Source organism: Dasypus novemcinctus, chromosome 25, assembly GCF_030445035.2.
Source record: "Dasypus novemcinctus isolate mDasNov1 chromosome 25, mDasNov1.1.hap2, whole genome shotgun sequence".
In the NCBI taxonomy this organism is placed as follows: Eukaryota; Metazoa; Chordata; class Mammalia; order Cingulata; family Dasypodidae; genus Dasypus; species Dasypus novemcinctus.
Window position 1 is genome coordinate 62,571,918 of NC_080697.1, and position 17,055 is coordinate 62,588,972.

The window sequence follows — 17,055 nt, forward strand, 5'->3', positions numbered from 1 at the left end:
TCTCCCTTCAGTTTTCCCAGAGTTTGTCTCATGTATTTTGGGACACTCTGGTTAAGTGCATAGATATTTATAACTGTTATATCTTCCTGGTGGATTGTCCCTTTTATTAATATATAATGTCCTTCTGTATCTCATAACTTTTTTGCATTTAAAGTCTGTTTGATATTAGTAAAGCTACCCTTGATCTTTTCTAGTTACTATTTGTGTGGAGTGTCTTTTTCCAACCTTTCACTTTCAACTGATTTGTATTCCTGGTTCTAAGGTGAGCCTCTTTTTTTTTTTTTTTAAGATTTATTTATTTTTTATTTATTCCTACCCCCCCCCCCAATTGTGTGCTCTCTGTGTTCATTCTGGGTGTGTTCTTCTGTGTTCACTTCTATTCTTGTCAGCAGCATGGGAATCTGTGTCTCTTTTTGTTGCGTCATCCTGCCGCATCAGCTGTCCATGTGTGCAGCGCCACTCCTGGGCAGGCTGGACTTTCTTTCGTGCTGGATGGCTCTCCTTATGGGGTACATTCCTTGTGCATGGGCTCCCCTACGTGGGGGACACCCCTGCATGGCATGGCACTCCTTGCGCGCACCAGCACTGCACGTGGGCCAGCTCCACATGGGTCAAGGAGGTCCTGGGTTTGAACGATGGACCTCCCATATGGTAGGCAGATGCTCTATCCATTGAGCCAAGTCCACTTCCCTAAGGTCAGTTTCTTGTAAGCAGCATAAGGATGGCTCATGTTTTTTAAAAATCTATTCTTTCATCCTGCATCTTTTGATTGGGGAATTTAATCCATTCATATTCAATGATATTATTTTAAATGCATCATTCCTCCATTTTATTATTTGGTTTTCATATGTCATATCTTATATTTGCCTTTTTGCTCTTTTGATTATCCTTTCTTCTTATTTATTTATTCATTTATTTCTATTCTTTCTTTTGTACTCTCCTCCAAGCCTGTCTCTTTGGTCTTTTTCTTTCAGGTTCTAAGGTTTCCTTTAATATGTCCTGCAAAGGTGGATTCTTTTTTATAAACTCTCTTAGTTTCTCTTTGTGAATATTTTATATTCACCTTCATATTTGAAGGACAATTTTGCTGGATAAAGAATTCTCAGCTGACAGTTTTTCTCTTTCAGTATCCTAATTGTATCATACCACTGTCTTCTCACCTCCATGGTTTCTGAAGAGAAATCTGTGCTAAGTTTTACTGGATATCCCTTGTACATGATTGTTTGCTTCTCCCCTTGCTGCTCTGAGAATTTTCTCTTTGTCTTTGACATTTGATATTCTAGTAGTATGTGTCTTGGAGTAGGTCTATTTGGATTTATTCTGATTGGGGTCTGGTGTGCCTCTTTGACTTGTAAGTTCATTTCTTTCATGAGAGTTGGGAAGTTATCAGTTTTTATTTCCTGAAATACTCTTTCTGCCCCTTCTCCCTTTTCTTCTCCTTCTGGAACTCCCATGACATGTATGTTGTGGCATTTCACTTTGTCATTCAACTTCCTTAGTCCCTGCTCAATTTTTCCATTCTTTTCTCTCTTCAATTTCAGCTGTTATGTCTTCAATATCACTTATTCTTTTTTCTAGCATTTGAGTCTGCTATTGTATGCCTTTAATGTTTGTATTTTTTTTTTTAATCTCATGTATCATTTCTTTCATTCCCAAGAGCTCTGTTACCTTTCTATTCAGGATTTCAAATTTTTCTTTATGCTCACTCAATGTCTTCTTGATGTTGTCTATCTCTTTTGCTATATTGTCTTTCAACTCATTAATTTGATTTTGGAACTTTGTGTGACTCTCATTAATTAGTTCTATTAAATCCTGCTTCTCTTCTGGGACTTTGATCTATTCCTTTTCTTGGGCCATCTCTTCCATTTTCTTAGTATGGCTCATAATTTTTTGCTGATGTCTAGGCATCTGATGAGGATGTAGTTTACTCAGATGCTCAATTTCTTTCTCTTTCATAGGGATTTAATGGTGGGAGGCTGCATGTTCCTGCTGTTCTTTGATTCTTGTTTTCACCTGGGTTGTTAGTATTGTCTCGGTTAGTTCCTCAAAACTGGGCTCTGAACACAGTAATGAATTCCAGACCCACTTCCTAGGATCTTGGGGAGGGAGGCTATAAAGGCTGGAAAAAGCTTCTCTCACATATTTATTTATTTATTTATTTATTAGTCTTTATTTTTTAAATGTTACATTCAATGCTACTCCCCCCATAGCAACATTCTCCTCCATCATCATGAGACATTCATTGCATTTGGTGAATACATCTCTGAGCACTGCTGCACCTCTTGGTCAATGGTCCACATCATAGCCCACACTCTCCCACAGTCCACCCAGTGGGCCATGGGAGGACATACAATGTCCGGTAACAGTCCCTGAAGCACCACCCAGGACAACTCCAAGTCCTGAAAATGCCCCCACATCACATCTCTTCCTCCCACTCCCTACCCCCAGCAGCCACCATGGCCACTTTCTCCACACCAATGCCACATTTTCTTCGATTACTAATCACAATAGTTCATGAATAGAATATCAGTGATGATGTAACTAGAAAATAACCTTGAATAAAAGGGTCAACTTGGACCAGCAGAATATCTCAATCTACATATAATATCAGGAATTAGAAATGCGTTTTGACCTGAATAAAAGGGGAAATGGAAAGGACAAATGAATTTATATGGCTAGGAGTCTCCAAAAAGAGCTGGGAGGTTATCAGAGGGGATGCCCTTATGCACACCTCAGCAGAGTCCCAGAGACAGATAAAGTAGGTACAACCCCAGGTATTGGTTCTTCTGAGGGCTACAGAGACCCACAGGTTCTATGGTCATGGCAGATGGAGTTCAGTGCCATGTCAGTTGGCCCTACTTTGGAGTTTGTGTTTCTGTGTGATGGAGCTGGACTTAGATGTGATCTTTGTCCACAAGTCTCTCCTGTTACTTTTACCAGAACTGCAGCTGTTGCTGGAGTTTAATGTATACCCAGGGGACTGAATCTCTGGACTAACCATGTGATAGCCAGGCCCTGAGCCTCAACAGACTTGCAACTTGTACACTCTGGTTTATTGGACTTACCCCACTCATCTAACATGGAGGTGAAGAAGGTCAACCACCATACCAGGGAGCCAAGAATGCCTACAACTGAAAACAGGAAGATTGCATCCAGCATCCACGTGGAATCTAAGCCCCCTCTTGATATAGATGTGGAGTGGACACAACCATTGTAAGGTCCACATATTTATTTATAATTTTCTCACATGCATTTCCATGGTCCACCAGTGGGTGGTGCTCTTTGACAGTCCTCTCAGTTCAATGTCTGGTTGAAGAGTGTTTGGTGCAACACAGACCAGGTCACTGTGATAGAGGATCCTGCCTGGAGGCTGAGAGCCTCTTGATTCAAACTTTCTGAGACAGTTCTCCAGCCTTCTCTGCAGTCCCTCTGTTTTCCTGTGTAGGAAATGTTTCCCCTCCCCTCTGAGTCCTCAACAGTCAGTCCCAGTTGGTGGAGGAGGAGATTGGGAGGTCGTCTATCTTCGGCCCCTTGTGGGCTCCAAGGCAGACAACGGGGCAGCCCCACCGGCCTGGAAGGGCTCCTGGGACACAGGAGGCCAGATTTGTGGTCGGAAGCAGAGTCGGCCTTAGGATTCCCTCTCTCTCCCCTTTCCTGGGCCCCCTTTGTCTGTAGCCACAGGCCCCGAGGCCTGAGAGTTGTAAAGTGTCTTTAGTGGGGGGAGGGCGCCCGCAGCAGCAGCCACTGGTTCTGTCATTTCTGTTCCCCTCCTTTGTCCTCTAGGCAGTGTCCGGCCTTCGCCTGGTGTCCTAAACCCTAGAAGGTATTTTTCTAGGCTGTTTTAGCCTGTCCTGTAGCTAATTTTCTGGAGAAGAAAAGAGTCCCATGTCTTTCTAGTCCACCATTTTCCTAGAATACAATTAATATTGTAAACTAATAACCCAGTTCGACTAGTACCAACCTAGTTTCAATAGTATACAAACTCTCCACTCATATATGTCTCTCTCCCTTTTTATTATTGTCTCAGATTACATCTTTTTTTCTGTATTAGAGAAATTGTGAGTTTACAGAACAATCATGCATAAAATACAGGATTCCCACATACCACTTGTATTAGGGTTCTCTAGAGAAACAGAATCAACAAAGGATATCTGTCAATAGTATCCAGTTCTATAAGAGTCTCTCACACAGCTGTGGGGATGCACAAGTCCAGGTTTTGCAGGCAGGCTGCAGGCAGGGGCTCTGATGAAAGTCCAGTGAAGATTCTTGATGAATTCTGAGAGATGTTGGCTGTCCAAAGACGAGCTGGGAAATTCTCTCTCAATGCTGGAATCACTTCCCCCTTTAAGGGATTCAACTGATTGGGTTAAGCATCAGTCATTACTGATGGCAGTCTCCCTGACTGATGTAATTATAACCAGCTATCTATGATTTACCACTGCAGTAAAGTCAATGGTGACTGAAGTCCGTAAATGCCCTTGTATTACAGTTAGCCCAGTGCTTGCTTGACAAACACCTGGGCACAATTACCTGGCCGAGTTGACACAATAGCCTGACCATGACACCACCCTATTTTAAAACCTTGCATTGATGCAGAATATTTGTTACAATTGATGTTAGCACATTTTTATAATTGTAGTTTTAACTATAGTCCATGGTTTAACTGAGGGTTTACTTTTTGCATTGTGTCGTTCCATTGACTTATACTTTCTTTTTCTTTTTTTAGAAGGTACTGAGGATTGACCCTGGGATCTCATACACAGGAAGCAAGTGCTCACCACTGAGCTACATCCATTCTCCTAATGGATTAAAAATTTAAAAAAAAACTTTTAGATGAAAAGTCTATGAAACCATTGCCTAACAGAAGGTCCTGCAGGTGAAGGTGATTCCTTACATTTTGTTCTAGGAGTTTGATAGTCTGGCTCTTATATTAGGTCTTTGATCCATTTGGAGTTGATTTTTGTATAAGATGTGAGGTAGGGGTTTTCCTCCTTCATTTTTTTTTTGCAAATGGAGACCCAGTTTTCCATTTGTTAAAGAGACTATTCTTTCTCTTAAAGTGGTTTTTATTCCCTTGTCAAGAATGAGTTGGCCATAAATGTGAGGGTTGTTTTCTGAGTTCTCACTTCTATTCCATTGGTCTATATACCTGTCCTTGTGCCAGTACCATGATACTTTGATTACTTTAGCTTTGTAGTAAATTTTAAGATAGGGAAGTGTGAATCCTACAAGTTCATTCTTCTTTTTCAAGATGGCTATTTAGGGCACCTTACCTTCCATGGAAATTGATGCTTGGCTTTTCCATTTCTGCAAAGTTGGTGTTGGAATTTTTATTGGGATTGCACTGAATCTATAAATTGCTTAGGTAGGATTGACATCTTAATGATATTTAGTCCTTCAATCCATGAACACGAGATGTCCTTCCATTTATTTAGGCCTTTGATTTATTTTAGCAATACCTTGCACTTTTCTGTGCACAAGTCTTTTACATCCTTGGTTAGATTTATTCCTATATATTTTATTCTTTTGGTTGTTATTGTGAATGGAATTCTTTTCTTGATTTCTTCTGATTGTGTATATAAACACTACTGATCTTATACCCCATCATTTTGCTGAATTCCCTCTTCTAAGGACCCTTGTGATTATACTGGACATACCCAAACAATCCATAATAATCTTTCCCATCTCAGGATTCTTAACCCAGTTACATCTCAAAGGCCCTTTTGTCAAGTAAGGTAACAGTCCCAGGTTCTGAAGATCAGGACGTTGTCACCTTCGGGGGCGTTTATTCTGCTTATCACACACACATCTATATACATTATTTATATATGCATAAAATGCTTTTGAAAGGCTAGTCTAAGAGTAATGTTAATAGTAGTTATCTTGGGGACTGAGAAGGAAAGGAGAATTTTACATATGTCTGTAATTTTAAACTTTTCCTAGGTGCTTGTATATGTATGTATACATATATTAGGTACATATGTAGTATTAATATATTATATGTATATGTTATATACAATGTATATGTATTCTATATGTACTATTATAAATTATATATGTATGTATTATATAATACACTTGTAGTTTTATTTATATTTGATATAAATATATATGCATACATGGTATATAACAAATATATAGTATTTGTATACACATGTATCTATATATGAAATAGATTTCATGGTGCATTTGGGAAGTGTTCTTAATATATGACATACATGTGGCTTTAATAGGAGGAGAAATTTGAAAGCCAAAAGCACAGAGGAGGGAAGCAGATGTGGCTCAACTGATAGAGCGTCCGCCTACCATATAGGAGGTCCAGGGTTCAAATCCAGGGCCTCCTGACCCATGTGGTGAGCTGGCCCACGGCAGTGCTGATTAACCCAAGGAGTGCCGTGCCACGCAGGGGTGCCCCCACGTAGGGGTGCCCCTTGTGCAAGGAGTGTGCAAGGTGAGCTGCCCCACGCAAAAAGTGCAGCCTGCCCAGGAGTGGCGCCTAACACAGAAATAATGCAGCAAGGTGACACAACAAAAAAAGTGACACAGTTTCCCAGTCCTGCATGACAAGAATGCAAGTGGGTACAGAAGAACACACAGTGAATGGACAGAAGAGCAGACAAGGGTGGGGGGAAGGAGAGAGAAATAAATCTAAAAAAAAGAAGCACAGAGGATCTTGAGGTCTTTGGACTTCATAATCAGTAGGAAATCTTTGATGGCTGCTATTCTTATATGGGAAAGAGTTTTCAAAGTTCTATTAGGGGGGCTGAGGTGGCTCAGTGGTCGAGCACTGGCTCTGACATGTGAGGTTCCAGGTTCAATCCCCAGCCAGGTATCTCAAAAAAAAAAACTTTGTCAAAGTTCAGTTTGTAATTTTCAGTATACATTAAAAAATATAATTTACAATTTATGTCTTCTGGTTAGAGAAACAATATATATCCTTTGAAAAGAATTTAGAAAATTCAGAAAATCATGGAAGAAAGAACTCATTCATAATCTTACTCTCTTGAGAGGGTCACTGTTAACATTAAAAACTTAATAATGTAATATTTGACACAAAATAATATTTGTGACTATACATTGGTTATGATACATAATACTGTATGAACCCTATGAGCCCGCCACTCACCTTAGCACTAGGACGCTGCCACACGCCCGCGGCACGGAAACGGCTCCCATGGCCCTGCCTCCGTGAAGAGGCAGCCGTCTTCTAAATTCTGTGTTTGCTATTCCCTGACTTCTATAAAAAGAGTTTACTATGTATATAGATATAATAAACATATATTTTGTTTAGTGTATGTTTAGTTTTGCTTGTTTTGAGTTTTATAAAAATGATATACTATAAAGGAATCTGTGACTTGTTTTTATCATTTCATTTTACATTTCTAAATGTCAAACATTTCATTGCAGGTGGTTGTAGTTTGCCTTTGCTGAGGCATAATGTTCCATTATGTAAATCCTGAGTGTCACAATTTATTAACTTTTTTTTTTAATTTATTTTTTATTTTATTTTTATTTTTTTAAAGATTTATTTATTTATTTAATTCCCCCCCCCTCCCCTGGTTGTCTGTTCTTGGTGTCTATTTGCTGCGTCTTGTTTCTTTGTCCGCTTCTGTTGTCATCAGCGGCACGGGAAGTGTGGGCGGCGCCATTCCTGGGCAGGCTGCTCTTTCTTTTCACGCTGGGCAGCTTTCCTCACGAGCGCACTCCCTGCACGTGGGGCTCCCCCATGCGGGGACACCCTTGCGTGGCACGGCACTCCTTGCGCGCATCAGCACTGCGCATGGCCAGCTCCACACGGGTCAAGGAGGCCCGGGGTTTGAACTGCGGACCTCCCATATGGTAGATGGACGCCCTAACCACTGGGCCAAAGTCCGTTTCCCTTATTAACGTTTTAATAGTGATGAGAGTGCAGTAAGCCCAGTACCTAATACAGAGCCTGGTTCCCAGTACTTTCTTAATAGTTGTTGAGTCAAGAATGAATGAATGAGTGAATGAATAGTGATGTTATCTAGTGTCAGGCATTATTCTAAGTATTTTATGCACATAACTTCAGTCATTATAATTTTTAGGAAGGTATCTCCCCATTTTCCAGGAATTAAAGATTCAGAGAGTAAACTGTCCTCAATGTCACAGAGCCAGAAAGCAAGAGAGTCATAATTTTAACCTTGATTTAAAATTCAACGTGCTTTCTATGCATACATGTAATTTTAATGATTTTATGGAGTTGGGATCATGTATAATTTTGCATTTTTATTTACTCATATCACAATGTAAGTATACCCCTGTATTAATATATATCAAGAAATGATTAAAAAAATTTTTTCTTCATTTTCTTTTAAATGTTATGTTTAAAAATATGAGGTCCCCATATACCCCCCCACCCCCCTCACCCCACTCCTCCCACATCAACAACCTCTTCCGTCATTGTGGCACATTCACTGCACCTGGCGAATACATTTTGGAGCACTGCTGCACCACATGGGCAGTGGTCTACATTGTAGTCTACACTCTCCCCCAGTCCACCCAGTGGGCCATGGCAGGACACACAATGTCCAGCATCTGTCCCTGCAGCATCATCCGGACAACTCCAAATCCTGAAAATGCCCCCACATCATATCTCTTCTTCCCTCTCCCTACCCTCAGCAGCTACCGTGGCCACTTTCTCCACATCAATGCTATAATTTCTTCCATTACTAATCACAATAGTTCCATAGTAGAATATCAGTAAGTCCACTCTAGTCCATACTCTATTTCTCCATCCTGTGGACCCTGGGATTGTTATGTCCAGTCCCCCTCTACATCAAGAGGGGCCTTAGATTCCACATGGATGATGGATGCAATTCTCCTGCTTGCAGTTGTAGGCACTCTTGCCTCCCTGGTGTGGTGGTTGACCTTCTTCACCTCCCTATTCGCTGGCCAGGGTAAGTCCAATGAACCAGAGGGTAGGAGCTGCAAGTCTGCTGAGGCTCAGGGCCAAGCTGGCACATGGGCAGACCAGAGCTTCAGGTCTCCTGAGTGTACACCAATCCCAGTGCCAACCATAGGTCCGGTAAAAGTAACAGAAGAGGCATGTGTAGAAAGGTCATATCTGAGTCCTGTCTATGAAGCACTATTGTTTAGTTTAAAGTTCTCTTATGGTCTGAGATTTAGGTTGTTTTGAGTTTGGGGCTATTATGAATAGCTCTTAGTGGATATCATCGTACTTACGACTTTAGTGCACCTTTATTTCCTCATGATAAATTCCTGGAAATATGTTTACTGGACTAATAAATGAGTACTTTTATTTGAATATAAAATTAATACATATTTAGAAAATATATAAACTTTTTTGAAATATTGGAAAATTGCATAATGAATGGAAAATACCTAAATGCATAAAAATTAAAATCAAAATAATCTATAATCCCGCCAACCACAATTAATATTTTGATGCATTTACTTTCTACTTTTTCTAAGTATAGATTCTCATACATATTTAAAATGAGGTTTTGCTGTAAATAGTTCGAAACCTACTTTTTTTCATTTACTATATTGTGAACATTGTCTAGGCCATTAAATATTCTAATAACTGCTGATAACCGCAGTCTCTCATCATTTGTTCAACCAGTCCCCTATTGTTGGGTGTTTGGATAGCTTCCAGTTTCCTTCTATTATAAACAACTTGTTTACGAAGAAAGATAAAGCTAAATCCTTGTACATATCCTGCTTATTTCATTAGGAGAAATTTCTAAGTATGTGCTAGCTGGGCCAAACGCCATGGAGTTCTTGGTGTTTGATATAGATTGCCAAATTGCTTTTTTGATAAACTGCCAATTTGCACTCCCGTGAGGAGTAATATTGGAGGCCCTATTCCTGCACGTCCTAGGTGACTGCGGTTTAACGTTAAAAATACTAGTTTTGTAGGTGAAAAATCGTATCTCATTCAGACTATGAGCTTTTTCACGTTTGGAAATGTATTTTTAAAATTGTTCTCATAGCCTAAATCTTCCCTGAAAGCAAAGCCTGAGGCAAGGACTTGAAAAAAACAAAGTGGGGGGAGCGGTCCCGGAGCTGAAGCTGGGAATAGGGACGTGATCACAGCCTTGGGCAGCTGGGCTCAGGAGCCAGTCGGAGCGCCTCGGGGTCGTCTGGGTGAGGATCCCGAAGGGGAGCGGTCCCCTGGCTCCGTCCCCAACGCCCACAGGTGGCCCGTGGGTGCGCACCGTGGGTGTACAGCGGCAGGTGTCCCCAGCACCCACAGGTGGCCTGTGGGTGCTCACTGTGGGTGCACACCGGCAGACGTCCCCAATGCCCACAGGTGGCCCGTGGGTGCTCACTGTGGGTGCACACCGGCAGACGTCCCCAATGCCCACAGGTGGCCCGTGGGTGCTCACTGTAGGTGCACACCGGCAGACGTCCCCAACACCCACAGGTGGCCCGTGGGTGCTCACTGTGGGTGTACAGCGGCAGGTGTCCCCAGCACCCACAGGTGGCCCGTGGGTGCGCACCGTGGGTGTACACTGGCAGACGTCCCCAACGCCCACAGGTGGCCTCGTGGGTGCTCACTGTGGGTGTACAGCGGCAGGTGTCCCCAGCACCCACAGGTGGCCCGTGGGTGTGCACTGTGGGTGCACACCGGCAGACGTCCCCAACGCCCACAGGTGGCCTCGTGGGTGCTCACTGTGGGTGCACACTGGCAGACGTCCCCAACGCCCACAGGTGGCCCGTGGGTGCCCACTGTGGGTGCACACCGGCAGACGTCCCCAATGAGCACAGGTGGCCTCATGGGTGCTCACTGTGGGTGTACAGCGGCAGGTGTCCCCAGCACCCACAGGTGGCCCGTGGGTGCTCACTGTAGGTGCACACCGGCAGACGTCCCCAACACCCACAGGTGGCCTCGTGGGTGCTCACTGTGGGTGTACAGCGGCAGGTGTCCCCAGCACCCACAGGTGGCCCGTGGGTGCGCACTGTGGGTGCACACCGGCAGACGTCCCCAACGCCCACAGGTGGCCTCGTGGGTGCTCACTGTGGGTGCACACTGGCAGACGTCCCCAACGCCCACAGGTGGCCCGTGGGTGCCCACTGTGGGTGCACACCGGCAGACGTCCCCAATGACCACAGGTGGCCTCATGGGTGCTCACTGTGCGTGCACACCGGCAGACGTCCCCAATGCCCACAGGTGGCCTCGTGGGTGTGCACTGTAGGTGCACACCGGCAGACGTCCCCAACGCCCACAGGTGGCCTCGTGGGTGTGCACTGTGGGTGTACACTGGCAGACGTCCCCAATGCCCACAGGTGGCCTCGTGGGTGCTCACTGTGGGTGCACACCGGCAGACGTCCCCAACGCCCACAGGTGGCCCGTGGGTGCGCACTGTGGGTGCACACCGGCAGACGTCCCCAATGCCCACAGGTGGCCTCGTGGGTGTGCACTGTGGGTGTACACCGGCAGACGTCCCCAACGCCCACAGGTGGCCTCGTGGGTGCTCACTGTGGGTGCACACCGGCAGACGTCCCCAACGCCCACAGGTGGCCTCGTGGGTGCGCACTGTGGGTGTACAGCGGCAGGTGTCCCCAGCACCCACAGGTGGCCCTTGGGTGTGCACTGTGGGTGCACACCGGCAGGTGTCCCCAGCACCCACAGGTAGCCCTTGGGTGCTCACTGTGGGTGCACACCGGCAGACGTCCCCAACGCCCACAGGTGGCCCGTGGGTGCGCACTGTAGGTGCACACCAGCAGACGTCCCCAACGCCCACAGGTGGCCTCGTGGGTGCTCACTGTGGGTGCACACCGGCAGACGTCCCCAGCACCCACAGGTGGCCCTTGGGTGCTCACTGTGGGTGCACACCGGCAGGTGTCCCCAATGCCCACAGGTGGCCTCGTGGGTGCGCACTGTGGGTGCACACTGGCAGACGTCCCCAGCACCCACAGGTGGCCCTTGGGTGCTCACTGTGGGTGCACACCGGCAGGTGTCCCCAACGCCCACAGGTGGCCTCGTGGATGTGCACTGTGGGTGCACACCGGCAGGTGTCCCCAACGCCCACAGGTGGCCCTTGGGTGCGCACTGTGGGTGTACAGCGACAGGTGTCCCCAGCACCCACAGGTGGCCCTTGGGTGCTCACTGTAGGTGCACACCGGCAGGTGTCCCCAACGCCCACAGGTGGCCTTGTGGGTGTGCACTGTGGGTGCACACCGGCAGACGTCCCCAGCACCCACAGGTGGCCCTTGGGTGCTCACTGTGGGTGCACACCGGCAGGTGTCCCCAACGCCCACAGGTGGCCTCGTGGATGTGCACTGTGGGTGCACACCGGCAGGTGTCCCCAACGCCCACAGGTGGCCCTTGGGTGCGCACTGTGGGTGTACAGCGGCAGGTGTCCCCAGCACCCACAGGTGGCCCTTGGGTGCTCACTGTAGGTGCACACCGGCAGGTGTCCCCAACGCCCACAGGTGGCCTCGTGGGTGCGCACTGTGGGTGCACACCGGCAGACGTCCCCAGCACCCACAGGTGGCCCTTGGGTGCTCACTGTGGGTGCACACCGGCAGGTGTCCCCAACGCCCACAGGTGGCCTCGTGGGTGTGCACTGTGGGTGCACACCGGCAGGTGTCCCCAACGCCCACAGGTGGCCTCGTGGGTGCACACTGTGGGTGTACACTGGCAGACGTCCCCAACGCCCACAGGTGGCCTCGTGGGTGTGCACCGTGGGTGCACACTGGCAGACGTCCCCAACGCCCACAGGTGGCCTCGTGGGTGCGCACCGTGGGTGCACACTGGCAGACGTCCCCAACGCCCAGAGGTGGCCTCGTGGGTGCTCACTGTGGGTGCACACCGGCAGACGTCCCCAACGCCCACAGGTGGCCTCGTGGGTGCGCACCGTGGGTGCACACTGGCAGACGTCCCCAACGCCCACAGGTGGCCTCGTGGGTGCGCACCGTGGGTGCACACTGGCAGACGTCCCCAACGCCCACATGGCCTCGTGGGTGCGCACTGTAGGTGCACAACGACAGGTGTGTGGTGCAGCCCACACTAGGCCACCCAGCCGTGAGGAGGAGAAAGATGGGCGGCTTGGCAGAGTGGAGAGGTAGAGATGGGGAGGAGTTGTCAATTTCTGGGTATATTTTGAAGATGGAGCCAACGGGATTTGCTAATGGGTTATATGTGTGTGGGAGAGAAAGAAAGTCAAAGATGACCCCAACTTTTTAGCCATTATAGTTGGGAAAATGGAGTTACTGTTAACTGCGTTGGGGAGGATCGTAGGGAGAGCAGGATTGGGTCCAGGAGAAAAATCGGGAAGTCAATGCTGAATGTTTTCCATTTGAGGCGTCTCTTTGGTTTCCAAGTGGAGATGGAGACCGGCAGTTGCATTTAAGAATGTAGAGGGAAACGGACTTTGGCCCAGTGGTTAGGGTGTCCGTCTACCATATGGGAGGTCCGCGGTTCAAACCCCGGGCCTCCTTGACCCGTGTGGAGCTGGCCATGCGCAGTGCTGATGCGCGCAAGGAGTGCCGTGCCACGCAAGGGTGTCCCCCGCGTGGGGGAGCCCCACGTGCAAGGAGTGCGCCCGTGAGGAAAGCCGCCCAGCGTGAAAAGAAAGTGCAGCCTGCCCAGGAATGGCGCCGCCCACACTTCCCGTGCCGCTGACGACAACAGAAGCGGACAAAGAAACAAGATGCAGCAAATAGACACCAAGAACAGACAACCAGGGGAGGGGGGGAAATTAAAATAAATAAATAAATCTTTAAAAATAAAAGAATGTAGAGGCCAGCCACACGTCCTGGTGTCGTTTTTCTTTGATGTGAGAGTATCTTATTTCCCTGCAAGATGATCTCCCTTAAGTTTGACTGTATCTTGTTTTAGAGAAACTATCTTTTCACATGCACATGCACATGCATGAAGGGACCATTTATTGGATGATGCTTTTATATAATGAGTTTTTAAACTGCTAGCATTGTTCTTTTTCTATTCCAAATTGACTTGGTTATGCAAGATCATTTCAGATTTTTTCCCCAATCTACAGATATTTGGTGACTCCCAGGCACTGCAGGAGGCACTGGAGATGTCAAGACCTGGGAAGGGCCTGAGATTTTATCCTGCTTGTGATCTAAGCGATTAGCTGGTCAAAGTTTCACGGACGCTCATCGTAGACTCCAGACCCCTACCCCAGAGAGGGAGGGCTGCATTTCCCACAGTCGTAGCAGGAGCCGGAGTCGGCATCTTGGAGCCAGCTCCCTGGGGCTCCGTTCTTTCAGGCGGTGTGAAGAGTGAAGGCTGCTCGGAGGAGGCTGAGCTCCAGGGGAGAGACCCTGGGCTTAGGGGATGGGAGTCGTTAACTGAGGGCCTTGGCTCCAGAGGCCGGCCTCATCTGTCACACTGCAAAGTAAGTGAAGTGGCCCGAGCGTCGTCTGTCTTCCACTTTACAAACACCCTTGACCAGAACACAGGGAAGTCAGTGCCTCCCGCACAGGACATGCAGAAACGTGAGTGACTGTTGAACCGTCTCCTCCAAGGAATTCATCAGGAAGAGATAAGCCAGACCTCTGCTGCGGAGCTTGCGTGTCCGTGGAGGTGACGGGCACGAGTAAACAGCAGACTGTCTGTGGTGCCGTGCAGGAAATCAACAAGGTGCTAACTCAGGGAGAGGCCACCTGGAGGGGAGGTCAGGCAGGGCCTCTCGGAGGGGGATGCGTCAAGCTGAGGGCAGAGAACAGCCCGCACGGCGGCTCAGAGGCAGGTGAGTACAGCAGGTTGGCGGAGCTGAGCGGACAGCCTCGGTCGGCAGCTGTGGTAAGAAGCTTGGGCTTTATTCCTAGCGCACAGGAAGACATTGACGGGCTTTAAGCAGGCGGGCGAGCCGATGTGATTTGCATTTTTATAAGACTCACTCCGGTGCAGGGGCAGAATGGATTGGTAAGGCTTCTGAAATTGCTGGCAAGTCTTTACTATTTTTGATTGAATTTTTAATCTATGAGCTCAATCTGACATCAAATGGGCTTTGACTTCTATAAATACAAAATTAAACCAACTTTAAAATATTATCACTGACATTTTCTGCTTCTGATACAAGCAAATCACTTTTACTTATCTCTCTTCTATTCTATTGCCAGGCACTTGGGTCTGCTAATTCTGGTTGATCCAGCAAGGCTCAAGAACCCCATTGTGGGACTGCAAATTACTTTAGGATGGAAAGGAAAGGAAGGAAAGAAAAGGAAATGTCAGTGTCTTCAGACTTCCCCGCAGAATGCAGGCCTTGACCCTAAAGGGCCGCTAATGCTTTCAACTTGGGAGCTGTGTCACACGGGGATCCCATGGGGAAGAGGGCCAAGGGTTTAGTTCTTTGGAATCAAGCATATTGAAGTTGGCGTGCATTGAGGTCTCGGTTTCCGCTGCAGCTGCGGGATCTGTGTCCCTGGCAGTGGAGAACGGGCAGGCCACCAGGTCAGTCCCGAGTGGGGCTTGCCGACCTCGCGATGTTGTCACGCTGTGCCGTAGCGTGCCCGTGTTCTGTGCTAACGTAAAGGGTCCTAAGCGGGGTCTCTGGAGCCACGCTGGCCCTCTCCATCCTCTGTCTTTGTGCCCCTGGCTTCAGCTTGAACTCTCTTCTCTTGATGGCGCCCACTGCCCGGTTCTCACCGCGGGACGGTCCTGTTCGGCCTTCCTTCCGCCCGGGACGCAGCCCCGCAGGCCCCCGGCTCTGTCGACACACCCCCTGCATCTTTCAGCTCCCAGCTTACACTCCCTTCCCTTGACTTCACCACAACCTGCGCCTGCCTGCTGTGTGCTCCCCAAACCTCCCGCACTTCTCCTTCGTAACCTTCACACCTTTTACTCGTTCAATGGCGGTCCTCCCTGCCCGGCTGTAAGCTCCACGAGGGGGGGCATTTTGCTCATTCTTGCTCATTCTCTGAAAGCATCCTTTTAAACAACTCCCTGCCTGCTCTCTGTCTTGGCGAGTGCGTGGTCCCGGCCTGGAACGGGCTCTTTATGACAGTGTGAACGGCGCCCGGGGGCTGTGCGGAGGGGACCGGTGTAGAATAACGTGCGCCTGGGCTGGCATTCCAGCTCCCTTCCTACAGTCTGTGTGACCTGGGTCTGTCTCAACCTCTTGAAACCTTAGTTTCTTTATCTGTTAAAGAAAAAAACAAAGATAGTCGAAGCATCCTTCGGAGGATCACTGTGAGAATCAGATGAGTTAATAGTTGCAGGTTGTTGCTGTTGTCCTAGAGCCTGCAAGTTCCCTCTCTTTCCCTTTGAAGGTTGTGGGCTCCTAGTTGAAATGTGATACGGCAGCTCTTCTCTCCTAGCCCCGCTGAGAAGCTCTCCCTGTGAAAATCCAATTTTTCCTTCCACACGGTGGTATCTGTTTCCGGGCTGGATTTTTCCCTGAGGGGTCTACCCTCGAAGACGTGGACATCGGCTGCTCCGCACACGTGTGGGAGCCTTCGTTGGTCTCCTTCAGTCACGGTCCAGGGAGTCGTTTCCCTGTGGGAGGTGAAGTAGAGTAAGCGCTGCGTCTCCGTTTCTCCCTCGGGAGCTCCTCGGCGTATGCAGCGTCTGTGCACGGCACCTCATCGTCATGCTGACCTGGAGTCCTGGGGCCCGTATTCCCTCGTGTCACAGGCACACAGGCATGGCAGCTGGGGCCTTCCTTGCCCCTGCCCCGGATAACAGGTTAACAGGTTAACAGCGCAGCGTTCAACCTGACGTGCCCTGGCCTCTGACCTGAGAAGACTCTGGACGTCCTCAGTGACAAAATATCAAGGTGGAGTGGCTTGATTGTCAAGTTCATCTGGCTGTTTCACAAAATACGCCCGTGGTTTCCTTCTGGACTTGGATGTCCTGTGAAGTTTTGCTGACAGTTTACTGGTGCAGTGAGGCTGAGTCAATGGCTCCTACTTCCAAAAAGAGTGCTAAGGCATTCGATTTACTCACAAAGCTCTTTTTTGCCTTTTCTTTTTCTGTCTCTTTTTCGCCTTAGAGTCCACTTCCGTTCTCTGCCGTAGTTTTCCTCCTGTGCTGCAGCTTCTCTGTTGCCCTCCCTTTTCTTTGCACAACTTGTTCCTGCCCTAAGCTCATCGGTGCGG